We start from the raw sequence: 18,198 nt of genomic DNA on the forward strand, positions 1-18,198 counted from the left end.
CAACCCACTTAGTGGGTCTCGACCCACAGTTATTTAATTTGCATGTCACCCAATGAGCATCATTAAATGGAAAGGCATTGAGGAAGATCAGTAACGTACCTGAGGAATCTTGTAGACATTGGTAATTGGGGCCAGCTGGATGGAAGTCTCTTCAGTAAGCCCTCCAATAACAGACAACACATGTTTTTTTCTATCACACTTGTAATTGGTTATATTCCTTTGCTGTGTGAACAGTAGACTCAAGGCACTCTCATACGTACTCCATGAATTAAACATGTTGTCACAGATGTGAAATCCCAGGGTAACATTGGGCAAGAGTCTGGCATTCTGATTGATCTCATGAATTGCAAAAATCAAGGACAGGACATGCTGAAAATGTGGCATATTCTTGCTGCAATGAGATTGGTAGTACTTAAATTCAGATAAGATATTTCATGCACTGTCATTAGGACCACATACACAATGATTTACAAACATTAAGAATCTCTGCTAAGACAAGGAGACAAATATAAGTTGTGCACGGGAACGATAGATAAATTCAAGAAAGAGAAAGTGAAAGAAGGAGGGATGACATTTGGTTTTTTGGAGCAACTGCTCTACCTGGCTTGTGAAAGCTTCATCTTGGACTGTTCCATGCTTATTTAGACATGCAAACAATGTCAAATCATGGGAGCTTTTAGCTCTGAGATAAGTAAGACCATTTGTGGTCACCAAGCATCAATATTTAGATGCTGATTTTCCTCCTCAATCTCATTAGAAGTGCAATCAGGAGGTGTATGTTAGTGAGGACACACATCTCCGGAACAATTGGGAAGTCTCCCAGTGCACCCTTTCAAGTGTGTGACACAATAGGAAATAGCCATCTGGGAGACTGGGAATCCATCAAGGACATCTCAGAATGTAACATGGCCCATGTTGAGCTTGCTTGCTTGCTACTTTATTTATTTATTTATTTATTTATTTATTTATTTATTTTACTTACTTGCTTACTTGCTTACTTACTTATTGCTGCCTTTCCTCCAAGCATCTCAGAATGGTGTACATTGTTTCTTTCCTCTTTTTTCCTCATAACAATCCTGTGAGGTGAGACTAAGCTATTGACTGCCCCAATGTTAACCATGAATTTTTGTGGCTGAGCAGCAATTTGAACCTGGATCTTAATTGAACCTATTGTCTATGTAAAAATCTATCGTCCATGTAAAAATCTATAAATGTCTGGTCCTCTGGTTAATATCCCTCATTTCTCTAAAACGGTGTCTTCCCAGTTATATCTTCTCCTCCCTCTTCTCTTCCTTCCTTCATTTTGCAGGTTTACAGGTCCCTTCCCTGTCAAGGATTTTTTCACTTCTCTCTTTCCACTGACCATTCAGAACTTAAATATATGTTGCATCACATAAATTTCTGGATTTCCTCTTCCTCTTATTATACATTTATCTCCCTAAGAAGTAGTTTGTGTAGCATTCATATATTCATCACCCTTATTTCATGGCAATCTACTGAAGTGTGTCATGAGCCACTGCACCAAGGTCCCTGATCACGCAGCCAAATTTTGCCAATAGACAAGAACTTTGAACGAATGTCTCATGACACACTTCAGTGAATTGCCATGTAATAAAGGGTGATCGCATACAATACAGTGAGAACACTTGAGAGAGGTAGTTGCTGACCTTGAACATACTCAGAGTAGTCCTCCTTTTCCACAATACTTCGGACTATTGAAGAACAATTTCACGTGTGATGTCATCATTCATGCCAATTTCTGCCCCTCTAGTCATGATTTGTGAACTAGCCTTATGACTATGGAACAATGAAGAACTTACCTAAGCATATAACGCATCGTATCTGGATGGTCTGTAAAACTGTGTATCAATTTGGAAATTGGTATTACAGAAAGGATCCCACCGACAGTGGGGTCTCCGGGCATGTACAGGTTCTCCTGGGTGTTTCTAGGAATCTTACACACAAGAACAGGGAGCGACAGCAAGGACAACAGCATGCCAAGTTGCATGTTTGTATTCTTTAAAACAATACATGACATTCTTATAAGCTACAGTCCTCCTGACTACAGTGGCCCTGTTTGGACTAAACTCCTTAGTAGAACTTAACACATTCCTTGAAGGAACGACACAGGAACAGAAGCTCTCTGTAGACATAGAGATTCCACTAACAACAGTTTTCTATTTGAGAAACTAAAGAAGAGGAGATGAATTGAACTCTATTACTCTAGGGAGCAACGGCTACTCTCAGCTCTGAGTGGCACAGATGCTTCAAAATAGATGTGAGCTCAGAATTTAATGATGGATATTTAAATAAAATGATTTGTTGTGTTACCAAATTGAGCAGAAGAAAAAAAAATCTTTAGTGATTTTGATAATTATAAAGTAGACACACAACTCGTCTCGTAGATTTGGCATCTGTGCAACCAGAAAAACATGTTTTTAGGATTTCAAGAAATGTACTTTTCTTCTCTTTATAGCTAATTAAGAAGGTTGTTTTGAACTGTACTATTACGAGCAGGCAGCCATTAAGCATGTGTGGTGTTGATCTTACCGAACATCCCTCTGTGTGTCTGCTCGGAAGTAGCAGCCCAATCCTATCCACCCAGCACTGCCAGGTGCGCAGATGGCTACAGATGTGGATTAAGGGCAGTGACTGCAATTACGGAAGTTCTTCCACTTTTCTTGAAGATGTTGGAAATAGTGTCATGTACATTGATAGTGCATTGTGATTGAAAGTAATGTGGAATGTTTGGTGGCATACAAAGCAGGCGGCAGGGGCCCTGAACCCGGTTGCCAAGCTGCACAGGGGATGTCAAAGAGGCCACCCCAAGATTGCGGAGTGACTCCTGCTGCAGCTGCGATTTAGCTCACACTGGTTGCAGCTGCCTCCAAAAGAAGCATGTTGATTGGCATGATTATATATGCAAAGTCATGAAGTTCAATATGAATCTAGAAATATAAATTTACAAACTTACAAAGTGTGTTTGTGTACATAAAGTTCAATGAAAGAAAATGTTCACTGGCTGTGTTTCTTGTCTTACAATTATTATTATTATTATTCATTTCCTGTCATGATTATTATGGAAAATAATTTTGTCATTGCAGGCAAGGGGTTGATAAACTTTTACAGGCCTTGGGTTCTGACAACACACTCATTAACCGATGGGTAGCCCATTCCTAAAGATGGTCCTGCACCCTGATCCAGAGGGAGACAGTGCAGCTCTTTTGCATCCAACATAGGAACAGAGTCTGCTAGTGGTCTCCCCAGGCTAAGAACAACAGCCCCGCTGGATCAGGCCATAGGCCCATCTAGTCCAGCTTCCTGTATCTCACAGAGGCCCACCAAATGCCCCAGGGAGCACACCAGATAACAAGAGACCTCATCCTGGTGCCCTCCCCTGCATCTGGCATTCTGACATAGCCCATTTAAAAAATCAGGAGGTTGCGCATACACATCATGGCTTGTACCCCGTAATGGATTTTTCCTCCAGAAACTTGTCCAATCCCCTTTTAAAGGCGTCCAGGCCAGATGCCGTCACCACATCCTGTGGCAAGGAGTTACATAGACCAACCACATGCTGAGTAAAGAAATATTTTCTCTTGTCTGTTCTAACTCTCCCAACACTCAATTTTAGTGGCTGTCCCCTGGTTCTGGTGTTACGTGAAAAGAGCATCTCCCTATCCACTCTGTCCATCCCCTGCATAATTTTGTATGTCTCAATCATGTCTCCCCTCAGGCGTCAATTTTCTAGGCTGAGGAGCCCCAAACGCTATAGCCTTTCCTCGTAAGGAAGGTGTCCCAGACCAGTAATCATCCTAGTCGCTCCCTTTTGCACCTTTTCCATTTCCACTATGTCTTTTTTGAGATGCGGCGACCAGAACTGGACACAATACTCCAGGTGTGGCCTTACCATCGATTTGTACAACGGCATTATAATATTAGCCATTTTGTTCTCAATACCTTTCCTAATCATCCCAAGCATAGAATTGACCTTCTTAACTGCTGCCGCACATTGGGCCGACACTTTCATCGACCTGTCCACCACCACCCCAAGATCTCTCTCCTGATCTGTCATGGACAGCTCAGAACCCATCAGCCTATATCTAAAGTTTTGATTTTTTGCCCCAATGTGCATGACTTTACACTTACTGACATTGAAGCGCATCTGCCATTTTGTTGCCCATTCTGCTGGTCTGGAGAGATCCTTCTGGAGCTCCTCACAATCACTTCTGATCTTCACCACTCAGAAAAGTTTGGTGTTGTCTGCAGACTTTGCAACCTCACTGCACAACCCTGTCTCCAGGTCATTTATGAAAAGGTTGAAAAGCACCGGTCCCAGGACAGATCCTTGGGGCACACCGCTTTTCACCTCTCTCCATTGTGAAAATTGCCCATTGACACCCACTCTCTGCTTCCTGGCCTCCAACCAGTTCTCTATCCATGAGAGGACCTGTCCTCTAATTCCCTGACTGTGGAGTTTTTTCAGTAGCCTTTGGTGAGGGACCGTGTTGAACGACTTCTGAAAGTCCAGATATATAATGTCTACGAGTTCTCCCGCATCCACATGCCTGTTGACCTTTTCAAAGAATTCTATAAGGTTCGTGATGCAAGACTTACCCTTACAGAAGCCAAGCTGATTCTCCCTCAGCAAGGCCTGTACACCTATGTGTTTTGAGATCCTATCTTTGATGAGGCATTCCACCATCTTACCCAGTATAGATGTTAGGCTGACTGGCCTATAGTTTCCCAGGTCCCCCCTCTTTCCCTTTTTAAAGATAGGCATGACATTTGCTATCCTCCAATCTTCTGGCACCGTGGCCGTTTTGAGGGATAAGTTGCATATCTTAGTCAAGAGACCTGCAACTTCATTCTTCAATTCCTTAATAACTCTTGGGTGGATGCCATCAAGGCCCGGTGACTTATTGATCTTTAATTTATCAATGAGGTCTGAAACATCTTCTCTTTTAACCTCTATCTGACTTAACTCCTCGGTCAGGAGGGGCCGTTCGGGCAGCGGTATTTGCCCGAGGTCTTCTGCCGTGAAGATAGATACAAAGAACTCATTTAATTTATCTGCCATCTCTAAGTCTCATTTTATCTCCCCTTTCCCGCCCTCACCACCCAGATGGCCAACCACTTCTCTGGCGGGTTTCCTACTTCTAACATATTTGAAGAAGCTTTTATTTTTCCCCATAATGCTGCTGGCCATGCGTCCCTCATAGTCTCGCTTGGCCTCCCATATCACCTTCTTACATTTCTTTTGCCACAGTTTATGTTCCTTTTTATTCTCCTCATTAGGGCAAGACTTCCATTTACGGAAGGAAGCTTCCTTGCCCTTCACAGCCTCTCTAACTTGGTTGGTTAGCCATGCGGGCACCCTCCTGGATTTAGTGGAACCCTTCTTTCTTTGCGGTATACACCTCTGCTGGGCCTCTATTACTGTTGTTTTAAGCAGCCTCCATGCACTCTGGAGAGATTGGACTCTTTTTACCCTCCCTTCCAACCTCCTTCCAACCAGCCTCCTCAATTGAGGGAAGTCCGCCCGTCGGAAATCAAGGGTTTTTGTTAGAGATTTGCCTGGTATTCTTCCCCCAATGTGCATGTCAAAACAGATTGCAGCATGATCATTGTTCCCCAATGGCTCCGTAACATTGACATCTCTAACCAGGTCCTGTGTACCACACAATATTAAATCCAGAGTCACCTGCCCTCTGGTGGGCTCCGTGACTAGCTGCTCTAAGCCACAGTCATTTAGCACCTCAAGAAATCCGATGTCCTTATCGTGACCAGAACACAAATTGACCCAGTCTATATGAGGATAATTGAAGTAGGGCAGAGGTTCCCAAACTGAGGCGTGGCAACACCCCAGCCAGGCAAACTCTATCTCTGCCCCCTTCAGAGTAGTAAAAGGAGTAGTCAGGCTCAATTTAATTTCCAAAAGTAGTGCCTATCTTGAGACTGATACTAACCAATGATTTTAGAATTGTTGTCACTTTTCTGCAGTAATTTGAGTCTGATGGTCCCAGAGGGCATGCAAAAAGGGATGCGTATTGTGTTGGTCATCTTGCAAGCAAAGGCTAGAAAGTTGAGGAATGTTCTTAATCAAGGATCTGCTTGGTGCAGATAGTATACTCAACCCATGGTTTTCAAACTCCCTTCAAACCACGATTTCACTCCCAAATACGTACTTGGGTGGTTCAATATGCAGATATAATGCTGAACTATTAAAACATTCTACTCTTAAGTATGGTTTTTGGCCCAATCCCATGCTTGCTTTATGCCATAAGAATGTGGGCTCCACCACTGCTAGCCATAAAAATGTGCCATAAAGCACTTTGCAATGGTGCACCTTCAATCCCGTCAGAGCAGGCAGGTACAGCCCAGGGAGATGTTCAGGGCGAGAGCAGGATGCAGAAGAGCATAGGGGTGAGGAGGGCAGTGACATAGGTGGGTCTGGGCAGAAAAGGCATGGAAGGGGGCAGGATGAGGGGCACCAGCGTGTGCCATATCCTATCCCCTTCCTGGACCTGATCCACTGGCAAAGGTCAACGATATTGCTGGCACAGGTCTGAGTTGACCTGCAGCTGGGGCCTTGTCTCCTTACCTCAAGAAGACCTCTGCCTGCTAAATTCCCACATGAGTTGCATGGTCGCCCTCACTGGTGCAGCTGCATCAGCACAGGGGAAACTTGGTAGGATTGAGCTGCCCGACTCAGAGGCCAAGGAACCTGACTCATATTCCCTTTTTTCCTATTTTATCCACACAGTAATGATTACATTTTTTTGTCTTTGATTGTATGTAGTGCCAAAGGAGAGGGATAATTCTCATTGCACATACAAATAATGGAACTTGTTACTTCAACTATTTGTCGAGCATAAATAAACACACTCATAGTCCTTGGAGTTGCTGTCCCTCGGGAATTTAGCGTAAAATTCTAAAACACTGATCCTTTAATTCTCTTTTATATCTTGTTGTTGCTGTACTCTAATTTATCATAGTGAAGATTTTGCTTATTGCTCCCAGAATGCAAGCAAATTAATTCCCATCATGAATGGCAGCAAAGGAGACCTCCTGCAGAAAACGTTACTATGATAAGTGCAGTGGGCCCGCTGTATCCATGAATTTGAAACCCAAGGATTTCAGCTTCTGCAGGTTCCCGAACTCATGGGTTGAACCCACATGGACCTTCCAGAGGCGAGGAGAGCACAGCTCCCAGAGGGTGTTCGAAAGGTCAAGAAGGCCATGTGTGGCCTCCATAGACCTCAGAATGACTTCTAAGGCTTGTGGGAGGTCTTAGAAAGTCACTTCCACTTTTTGGTAAAAACTGGAAGTGACGTTTTAAGGCCTTAAAAGGTCTTCAGAGGGTCAGAGAGGGCTTCCCTGGTCCTCTGAAGGCCCTTTAAGGCCTTAAAACATCACTTCCACTTTTCACAAAAAACTGGAAATGACCTTCTAAGACCTCCCAGAGGGTTCCCTCACCTCTGGAGGATTACAGGGTCTCAAAACCCACGGATTTCATTATCAATTAGTGAATGGGCATTGGGTTAACACAGTGTTTCTCAAACTGTGGGTCACAAACCAATTTCAGAAGGATTCCCATTCATTTCAACATGTATTTTATTTTTAATATATTAGACGTGATGCTGTCATAGTACATAACTGCATTTGGAGAAATGTTACATATCTGTACTTTTAGCAGGCTACTATGCATATGCTTTTAACAATGATAGTCTATGGGGCTTACACCTGAGTAATTATGGATATTCAGAGCGCGATACCATAGTCTTTCGAGACTGAAGGTTGCCAACTATAATTATGGATAGGATTGCAGCCTTTAGTATGGTTGGGGAATTGTTTTTAAAGAAATGAGTTACTGCTTGGGAGGGTTAAGAGGATTTTTCTTTTTTTAAAATATATAATTATTAAACTTATACTTATTGTAAACTTTTAATTTATTTGGGTTTAGGATAATCCTCATCTCCTATATTCAAAATCCATACCATGTATTCATCGCAATATTTTCTCTTTACCTGTTTGAAGAACTGAAGACTCTTTTGCCCCAAAATGTTAGATGTGTCCTGAGAAATTATTGATGATTGATCACTTTCCTCATTATGTTTCAGTTTTTGTTTTTTTTTACTGTGCCAGCTTTCAAACACTGATCCATATCTGATAATAAAACACCAATTGGGGGGGGGAAATCTAGCAGTTTGTGGGGCTTTTGCAGTCAGCTAACTGCCATCCTTCCTACCTTGCCACCCCTGCAAGGCATTTTGGGATGCTACCTCCCTTTCCTTGTCATTACTGAATTTTTTTTTTGGTACACCCATAGTTCTACCCCTAGGGGTATACCTACCCCAGGTTGGGAACCACTGTCCTACAGGAAACACAGCATGAATAAACACTATGGAAAGAAATAGGATATCCCCCCCCCCCAATATGCAAGCAAGACAGTCTTGAGTTAACTGGGTTGAGCTCTAGCAGACAAAAATCCTATCAGGATACAATGTTGCCTGAGCTAGAGTCTGTTCATCACCATGCGGGGGTTTCGGTAGGATTGGGCCTTCAGTAATAGGAATGACCAGCTACTAAAGGAAGTAGTTGTCCTCTTTATTTACACTCTTCATCTTGCCATACCTGACTGTCACTAAGATCTCTTTGCTAAGGGTCAGTCAGGACTGGCTCACAATGGGAGAACTGGGTGCTGGGTTAAAGGCAATTATAAAACTGAAGGAGCAATCCTAACCAACTTTCCAGCACTGGCATAGCTGTGCCAGTGGGGCATTCATTCATTCATTCCACCTTTATTGGCATAAACAATCCAACAAGAAAACAAAATTAAAACATTCAGGGTAGACACCAATCATTGATCAGGCAAAGAAATACAGAAGAATTTACGCCTCGACTGTGCCTTAAATATATATTTTGCTACATTTGATGAGCGGCACTTATTTCTCCCGTCTAACAAGTACCAGACCAAGTCTGTATCTGAACCATGAAAGCTTTCCAGGAATGGATATAGAAACTGATGGCGTAAATCAATATAGTGGGTATAATACAAAAGTACATGGGTCAAGGACTCTTTTGAGGTCAGGTTGCAAGAAAATGACTGGGGACTTTCCATTGGTCTATTAAATCTTGCTCTTAGTACATTTGTAGATAATCTGGATTGAACACGTTCTACTAGAGTGGAAATGGCTGAAATCCAGATAGAGGTACCATACAGCAACTTTGCCAGAAGCTTGGACTTAAAGATCTGCACCGCTGCTGGGATATAAGGTTTGCCCCAGGTGTAAAAAAACCCGCAAAGTAGCTTGAACTAATAAACTGCTTGAGTTAATAGCAGCCTGGCGATGGGGTGACCAAGTATGCCTATGATGAAACAGAATTCCCAGGTACTTGAAAACTTTAACCTGTTCAATTACCTTCCCACCAAAGGACCAAGAGGTAGGTTTCCATTGGGAACCGAAAACCACTATTTTAGACTTCTCAAAGTTTAATGGCAATTTATTGGAAGTGAGATATTTAATATGTGAGTTGATTAAACGCTTCAAGCCAGTGGGGCATGTGCTACATCCTGCAGTTGGGGGACAGTCTTGGAGGCCTCCTCAAGGTAGGGCAATGTTTGTCCCCTGACCTCGAAGTTGCATTGCCCTTATGTCAGTGTTGGAAAATTGGTTAGGATTGTGGCCTGAATTTCTCATGAGCAGGATGCAGATATTCCTGTGAGAAGACATATACCGATGCTGACTGAAGCAGAAGTGGCATCGCTAGAGGGTGCGGGCTGCACCAGATGACACAATGACACCTCCCGGACACGGCAGGAGGGTGACACCACTACTCACCCCAATTTTTAAAATCTTCATATTTTCGAATACCATCATGTTATATATCAGTCAATGTGTCATTTCATGCAGAATTCAATTAAATGAACCATGTTGAAATATCTCTATGCTATCAGAATTTATAGCCAAAAAACCAGTAGGGATGGGGCAATGGTACATCATCACGCCCACTACCCATGGTATTTTTCTGCCCACTGCATGGGAGGAGGTCCATCATGGGGGTGACGTGCTGGCTTCCCGCACCAGGTGATGCAAGCCCTCGTGATGCCAATGCTAAGTGGAAACTTGGTGTGAGGCACTGTGTCAATTCTTGAAGTACTTTATACATTTGTAGTGCAAGATATGCCTGCTGGCCTGAATGGTTTTAACTGTATATTCAATCACAATGGCAATAGTGCCTTAATAGGTACCACTGGAATATGACTGGACATTTATATACATATAGTATGTGGCACTTGGAGAAGCACAGTGCCATCCACAGAGGCATTAGGCAGACTTTCATCAGGTGCAACTCTAAGCTGTGCAATGGAGGAACGTTTCACCTGTTGAATTTCTGCCTTGAATGTATTATCTCCCAACTCGATGTCAAACTGAAAAACTGAGGCACAGTATGGAAACATGGAGCCTGATTTGTAAAGCCAGCAAACTGGCTGGACACAGGGCTGGCCCATCCATGAGGCCTCCTCCCCCCCCCCCGCACTCCAGTGCTTCTCCCACTGCTCGCCAGTGAAGGTAAGTCAGCAGGAGGGGTGGCAGGCGGGTGGAAGGGGGTGTGGAGAGGGCAGGCTCAGCACTGCCAGCACTACCAATATAGAATCCCCCTTCATGAATCTGATCCTATGGTGTGGGTCTATGCAGACCTGAGATACATCCAAAGAGTTTTAATGGAAACAGAATCTCAGGATTTTAGTCTCAGCATCTTTCTAAACGCTGCTTTCATTTCTTTGTTCTGCAAACTGTATATGATGGGGTTGAGCAAGAGGGTGAGGATGCTGTACTGTATAGAAAGGATTGTATCTAAAACGACTGACGTTGCTGAGCTTAGCCGAAGATAACAAAAGTAGCCTGTTCCATAGAAGAGAATCACTACAGTGAGGTGAGAGCTGCAGGGAGAGAAAGCTTTATATCAACCCTCTGTGGAGTTAATCTTCAGACCTGTTGGCAACCTTCAGTCTCGGAAGACTATGGTATTGTGTAACAGCCCCTACACAAAGGAAAAATAACATTTGATTGGTGAACGTGTCATTGCAGGATAGAGAGATGATTGAAGAGAGCTCACAGCTGAAATGTCTGATAACATTGGAGCCACAGAATTGTAGCCTTAAGAGTGGTAATGTGTTTGTAAGTGCATGAAAGAATCCAATTATCCATGCAGTGGCCACGAGCTTTTGACAGAATGAGATATTCATTAATTCCATGGAATGCAGTGGTTGGCATATGGCAGAGTATCTGTCGCAAGCCATGGATGAGAGGATAAAGACTTCTATAGTGGCTGAAAGCAACATAAAGAATGCCTGAGTGAAGCACTCACCAGCAGATGTGGTCTTCTGCTTCCCAATGATGGTCTCCAGCATGCTTGGGACAGTGACCGATGAATAACCCATATCCAAGAAAGAGAGGTGGCTCAAGAAGAAGTACATGGGACTCTGGAGATGAGGACTGGTTCTTACAGCCAGCATGATCATTCCATTCCCTACCAGGGTCAACAGATAAATCAACAAGAATAGGGAAAAGAGGAAAATCTGGAAGTGTATATCATTTGAGAGTCCACTGAGAGAAAAGTAGAACTGAGCAGAGTGGTTCCCCATTGACAATCTTCAACATCTATGAAATGACAAAAGAAAATACAGGTAGGACGTCAGTATCCACCTCGTATTTGGTACCCTCTGATTTGACTTACCACTGATACTGAGGTCCACCTTTAAATGCCTTGTAACAAGAAATAAAAGCACCAAAATCAAATTTGCTACCTTCATGCTGTTAAATAATTATAATTTCATTCCATTAGATTCCATTATTTACCCCATCTAGTGGCTCAAGGCAGTATAATATCTATATCAATGCATTCTGTGGTGACCTGGGTCTTTAAAGCTATTTTTCCACTGAATTAGTATCCACTGATTCCTTTTATCCACTGGGGGGTTCCGGAACAAGGCAGTGGATAATGAGACATGACCAGTAAACATATCTGAAAAAAATCTTAGGAAGAAATAAAGATGACTCATTCATGCAGGTTGAGATTTGTGTTTGAATTTGACCAGCCAAATTTCACCAAACTATCCTGTATTGGATTGCAATGCTAGAGAGTCACAGTGTCTGCATTATTATGATAATTTTAATTCACTGTCTCTCTTTAATATGACTGCTTGTATGCCAATAAAGGTATCTATCTATCTATCTATCTATCTATCTATCTATCTATCTATCTATCTATCTATCTATCTATCTATCTATCTATCTATCTATCTATCTATCTATCTATCTATCTATCTATCTATCTATCTATAAGGCCCATAGCCAGGAAGGCCCATAGCCAGGGAGACAGACCAGGGACAGACTGCACTTGCTCCCGGTGTGGAAGGGATTGTCACTCCCGGATTGGCCTTTTCAGCCACACTAGACGCTGTGCCAGAACCACCTTTCAGAGCGCGATACCATAGTCTTTCGAGACTGAAGGTTGCCAATACTATCTATCTATCTATCTATCTATCTATCTATCTATCTATCTATCTATCTATCTATCTATCTATCTATCTATCTATCTATGGAAGTGCCTGCACCCAAGAAAAGCAAGGAAAACAAGAAACATCAATAAGACTATCCACATTTCTGAGTGGGTCCTTCTGGCTTGGAAAATACCAACAGTCAAACTTCCTTTGCCTCAACAGACTAAACACTGGTGAGTTTGTTGAGGATCCAAGCCTGGCAACAGCAACAAAAAAAAAAATGCTCAATATAGTGGGCTTGTGAAAGTGGAATTTTAAAGGACATTTTTGAACCTTCTGCTCTGGCAAAACAGCGGGTAGCCCAATGCTATCCAACGCTGGCACAGTGGGGCTGCTGGGTCCACGCTGTATCCAGCATTGGATTAAAAGCAATTTGATTAAAAGGTCTCCTCAGGGTAAGGGAACAGCCTACTCAATGAATCTGTGCCAGATATTTAGCTGGCGCAGAACCGAGTAGCCCTGTGTAACACCGGCAGGCCCGAGACAGGGGTTAAGATGAGGCGGAGGCCTGCTTCACTCCCAGGTCTGAAGTGCCCCATCCCTGCCCCAGAATTGAATTTAGTGATACTTACTTCCCAGTAAACACACATAGGAGCAGGCTTCATGAATGCAAGCTACAATCTTATCCAGACTTTCCTGGGAGCAAGCAGTTTGGAGAGATCCTTCTGGAGCTCCTCACAATCTCTTCTGATCTTCACCCCTTGGAAAAATTTGGTGTCCTCTGCAAACTTGGCCACCTCACTGCTCAACCCTGTCTCCAGGTCATTTATGAAGAGGTTGAAAAGCACTGGTCCCAGGACAGATCCTTAGGGCACACCGCTTTTCACCTCTCTCCATTGTGAAAATTGTCCATTGACACCCACTCTCTGTTTCCTGGTCTTCAATCAGGTCTCAGTTCAGGAGAGGACCTGCCCTCTAATTCCCTGACTGGAGTTTTTTTGTAGCCTTTGGTGAGGGACCGTGTCGAATGCCTTCTGGAAGTCCAGATATATAATGTCCACGGGTTCTCCCGCATTCATATGCCTGTTGACCTTTTCAAAGAATTCTAAAAGGTTTGTGAGGCAAGACTTACCCTTACAGAAGCCATGCTGATTCTCCCTCAGCAAGGCCTGTTCGTCTATGTGTTTTGAGATTTTATCTTTGATGAGGCATTCCACCATATTACCTAGTATAGATGTTAGGCTGACCGGCTTATAGTTTTCCAGGTCCCCCCCCCCCTTTCCCTTTTTAAAAAACAAGTAATAACAAAATTTAAGTACAGTTTGACAAACGATGATACAACTTAAATGCACTTGCATTGGCTACTTGGGTTTCTTTGTGCATCTATTATGTTTTTCACGTCATGTCTGGGTGCAGTGGTGTAGCTAGAAGGGTGCAAAGCACTAAGCACTAAGTTCTGCAGGGAGCCTCACCACAGCATGTAAGAGTTCCTCCCCTCCCGTGAGGAACTGTACAGTCTTCTAGCTTGGGTAATTACATATGCAGGGCATATGCGCTGGCCCTTCCCGCCTTCCCTGGAGCCCGAGGGATTTCAGAGCCCATCACCCTGCAGCCAGCTGCACTCCCTCCCATGCACAAGAGCGTAGCCCCCCCAGTGACTCCATGGCAACAATTCATACCTGAATGAGCTCTATTCTTCCTTCTTTCACTCCAAGCAGACGTGAGAGATACAGCTTCTATACCATATGAGCTTCTCTGTATAGTTTGAAAACACTCCTGGATTACATTCAGCCATTATAAAATGTGCAGTACCTCATTGTAAGGGGAAATTCTTCTGAGATGTTTGTTGAGCCTAGGGATATACACATGACCCTTAGATTCAGAAAACTTAAAACAAATAATTAGATCTCTGGAGACATGATACTCATTATATTGCACAAAATGAGACAAAAGATTAAAATATGCTTCAGAAGTATACTTTCTGCCCAATTCTATCCTTCACCCCTGATGCACCACACCTACAAAGTGCACACTGCATCCCGTTGTGGGAGGGTGACTGAAGATTCAGCAAGAAGTTAAGTTTAAAAAAAAAATTACCCCCTGGTAGTCTGCCCATCACCTATGGGTCTCCTTGGACTTACACCAGCCATGTTGCCGTCATATGTCCGTGGAGATAAAAATGGCGGGACTGCTTGTGAAAGGATCTTTCTCCAGGAGCACCATTGAGATATGGACAGGGCCAGCCTAAGGAGCTGTGGGGCCCAATACCAAACACTTTTGTGTGCAACCCACCCTCAGGAGACCCCCCCATGCATTAGCATGAACAGCAGCAGTGACCAGAGGCCGATGGCACCCTGTGTGAAGCGTGGCACCCAGATAGTGGTGGTGACATGATGTTGTCACTTCCAACTGTTTCCGGAGGCCGTGGCGTCACTAGGATTCGCGTCACCTGGTGCGGGAGGCCTGCGCATCACCCCATGCAGTGGGCGGGGCAAAGCCCCAGGTGGTGGGCGTGGTGATGTACCATTGCCCCGTCGCCCACTGGTTTCTTGGCTGTACCTTTTGTTAGAACACAGATATTTCAATGTGGTTTGTTTCATTGCATTCTGCATGAAATTACACACTGATTGATATATAACATGATGGTCTTATTTCTCCAAATTCTGATTTTAGTGATTTTGAAACCTTATAGAGTCACACACACACCCCCTTGTCAATTTACTAACACCTTATGGCAGCAGTTCTCAAACTTTTAGCACCGAGACCCACTTTTTAGAATGACAGTCTGTCCAGGACCCATTGGAAGTGATGTCATGGCCAGAAGTGACATCATCAAGCATACTAAAATAAATAATTATAAATAATTAAATTAAAATAAAAGAAATAATTAAATAAGGGGGAGCCAGTCCTGTTCCGCCAGTGAATCTACTCTGAAGTAAGTCCTATTGTGGTCAATGGGGCTTACTCTCAGGAAAGTGTGGGTAGGATTGCAGACCTTGAGCCCAATCCTATGCATGTCTACTCAGAAGTAAGTCCCATAGTGGTCAATGGAGCTTACTGTGTAGTCTGCCTGCAATAACAACCCCCTAAAAGCATCAGCACTCCCAGTGCCCAGTTTAAAGTTCTTCTGTTTCAGGCACATCAGAATAAAGACCCACCTGGTTTCACAAGTGCAAAATAGAAAACTTCCCCCTTACCGTTCAAGTCTCTTTTTTGTACATTTTAGGGGAGGGAGGCTGCCTTCTGGAGCAACTCCATCGGATCAGGACCCTTCTGGTGTCCTCACATTCCCCTTTGCCTGGCCTGACCACCAGCCAAGGTACGCCTGCGTACTTGTGAGTCAATGCGACTGTGAGGCTGCTTTGCTTTCCATAGGGCTCCATAGATTGGGAGGGAGGAACCTCCTTCTCCGGTGTTTTGGGGGGCTGCCCTCATTGGATGAGGACCTTTCTGACATCCTTGGAGCCTCTCAGCCTGCCTCGACTAAGGCAAATCCGCCTACTTGGGGCCACAAGGCTTCGTTTCGGACTCAGACTCGCAGCTGGGAGGGGGGAGCTTCTCGGGTGTTTTTTTGGACTGCATTCATTGGATTGGGACCATTCTGGTGTCATTGGATTCCTCTCAGCCTGTCCTTTTCAACAGACTATGGCATGTATGCCTACTCGCGAGTAAACGCGCAATATGGCCCACTTTCACTTTCCATAGGGCTCCATACATTTTTTCCTTCTGGTTTTTTGGCCATAACTTTTGAACAAAAGGAACAATTTCAATTCTGTTTTCTGTGCTGCACTCTGCTGGCCATTTTGCATCCGATTGTTATGGCATGGTGCAGTAGCCCCTAATGCCGCGATGTTAGCGCCTCCTTACTCAAAGAAGTATTTTATAAACATAGTAGGACGGTTTTTCTCAAACTTTTTAGCACCAGGACCCCAGGACCCACTCTTTACGTCCCAGGATTGAGAACCCGAGTCAGTGAATTGGACTTGAGTTGCATAAATTATTATTATTATTATTATTATTATTATTATTATTATTATTATTATATATATATATATATATATATATATATATATATATATATATATATATATGAGATATATATATCTCCCCAAAGGGACCCAGGGCAGCTCACAACATGTTAAAAACAGATTAAAAACATAATTTAAACACAAATAAAAACATATTTAAAACACATTAACATATACCCATAAAAACCATAGTCAAATAAAAAGTCAGATAAAAAGAGCAAAAGGTAGCAAATCAGAGGAATCAGACCTGTAAAAATACTAAAAAAGATACAGAAAAGATGTTTAAAAAGGTCATGCACTCAGAAGGCTTCTTTAAACAAAAATGTCTTCAGGCCTCGCCGAAAAGTCTCAAGAGAGGGAGCCATTCTCAAGTCAAGGGGAAGGGAATTCCATAATGTTGGTGCCACTACTGAGAAGGCCCTATTTCTTGCCACCGCCCCACCTACCTCCTTAGGCGGCGGCACTTGTAAAAAGGCCTTCTCTGATGACTTAAGAGGACGAGCCGGATTGTACAGAAGTAGGCGATCTCTGAGATACCCTGGCCCAGAGCAGTATAGGGCTTTAAAGGTCAAAACCAGCACCTTGAATTGGGCCTGGAAACGAATGGGCAGCCAATGCAGCCCCCGGAGAAATGGGCTGACAGAGTCAAACCGCCTAGCTCCAGTGACCACACAGGCCACTGCATTCTGCACTAATTGCAGTTTCCGAACCGTCTTCAGGGGCAGCCCCACATAAAGCGCGTTACAATAATCTAACCTCGATGTCACCATTGCATGGATCACCGTGGCCAGGTCTGCCAGATCCAAGTACGGCCACAGCTAGCGCACCAGCCGAAGCTGCGCGAAGGCCCCCCTAGCCACAGCCGCCACCTGGGAATCCAGGAGCAGCTGCGAATCCAGGTGGACCTCCAAGCTACGGACCTGCTCCTTCAGAGGGAGTGCAACCCCATTCAGAGCAAGCCGATAGTCCAGTACCTGCATCGAGGATTTCTGAACCAGGAGAGCCTCTGTCTTATCCGGATTTAATTTCAGCTTATTAGCCCCCATCCAGATCCTCACTGCTTCCAGACAGCGCTCCAGGCCCTCAACCGCCACCCTGGAGTCTGGAGGAAAGGAGAGATAGAGCTGAGTGTCATCAGCATATTGATGACACCCCACTCCAAACCCCCGGATGACCTCTCCAAGCAGTTTCATGTAGATATTAAATAGCATGGGGGATAGAATTGAACCCTGTGGCACCTCGCACCTCAAAGGCCAGGGTGTCGAACAGGCATCCCCCAGCACCACCATCTGGGACCGACCCTCCAGGTAGGAGCGGAACCACTGCAAAACAGTGCCTCCAACTCCCAACTTGGCCAACATGGTCGATGGTATCGAACGCCGCCGAGAGGTCCAGCAGGACCAACAGGGACGCACTCCCCCTGTCCAGTCCCTGGCGTAGGTCATCCACCAAGGCGACCAAGGCAGTTTCCATCCCAAAGCCCAGCCTGAAACCAGATTGAAAAGGATCCAGATAATCCATTTCATTCAAGACCCTCTGGAGTTGGGCCGCCACCACCCGCTCAATTACCTTGCCCAGAAACGGGATGTTGGAGACTGGCTGGTAGTTATCCAACACCATGGAATCCAGGGAGGGCTTCTTCAGGAGGGGGTGAACCAC

The 18,198-nt window shown here is 44.2% G+C and overlaps 1 pseudogene; it reads right to left on the reverse strand.

Moving 5' to 3' along the window:
* Positions 1 to 10,743: 10,743 nt before the first annotated feature.
* LOC136652645 (olfactory receptor 1L3-like) lies at positions 10,744 to 17,519 on the reverse strand (annotated as a pseudogene).
* Positions 17,520 to 18,198: the final 679 nt, after the last annotated feature.

The sequence above is a fragment of the Tiliqua scincoides genome, chromosome 5 (genome assembly GCF_035046505.1).
Source record: "Tiliqua scincoides isolate rTilSci1 chromosome 5, rTilSci1.hap2, whole genome shotgun sequence".
Taxonomy (NCBI): domain Eukaryota; kingdom Metazoa; phylum Chordata; class Lepidosauria; order Squamata; family Scincidae; genus Tiliqua; species Tiliqua scincoides.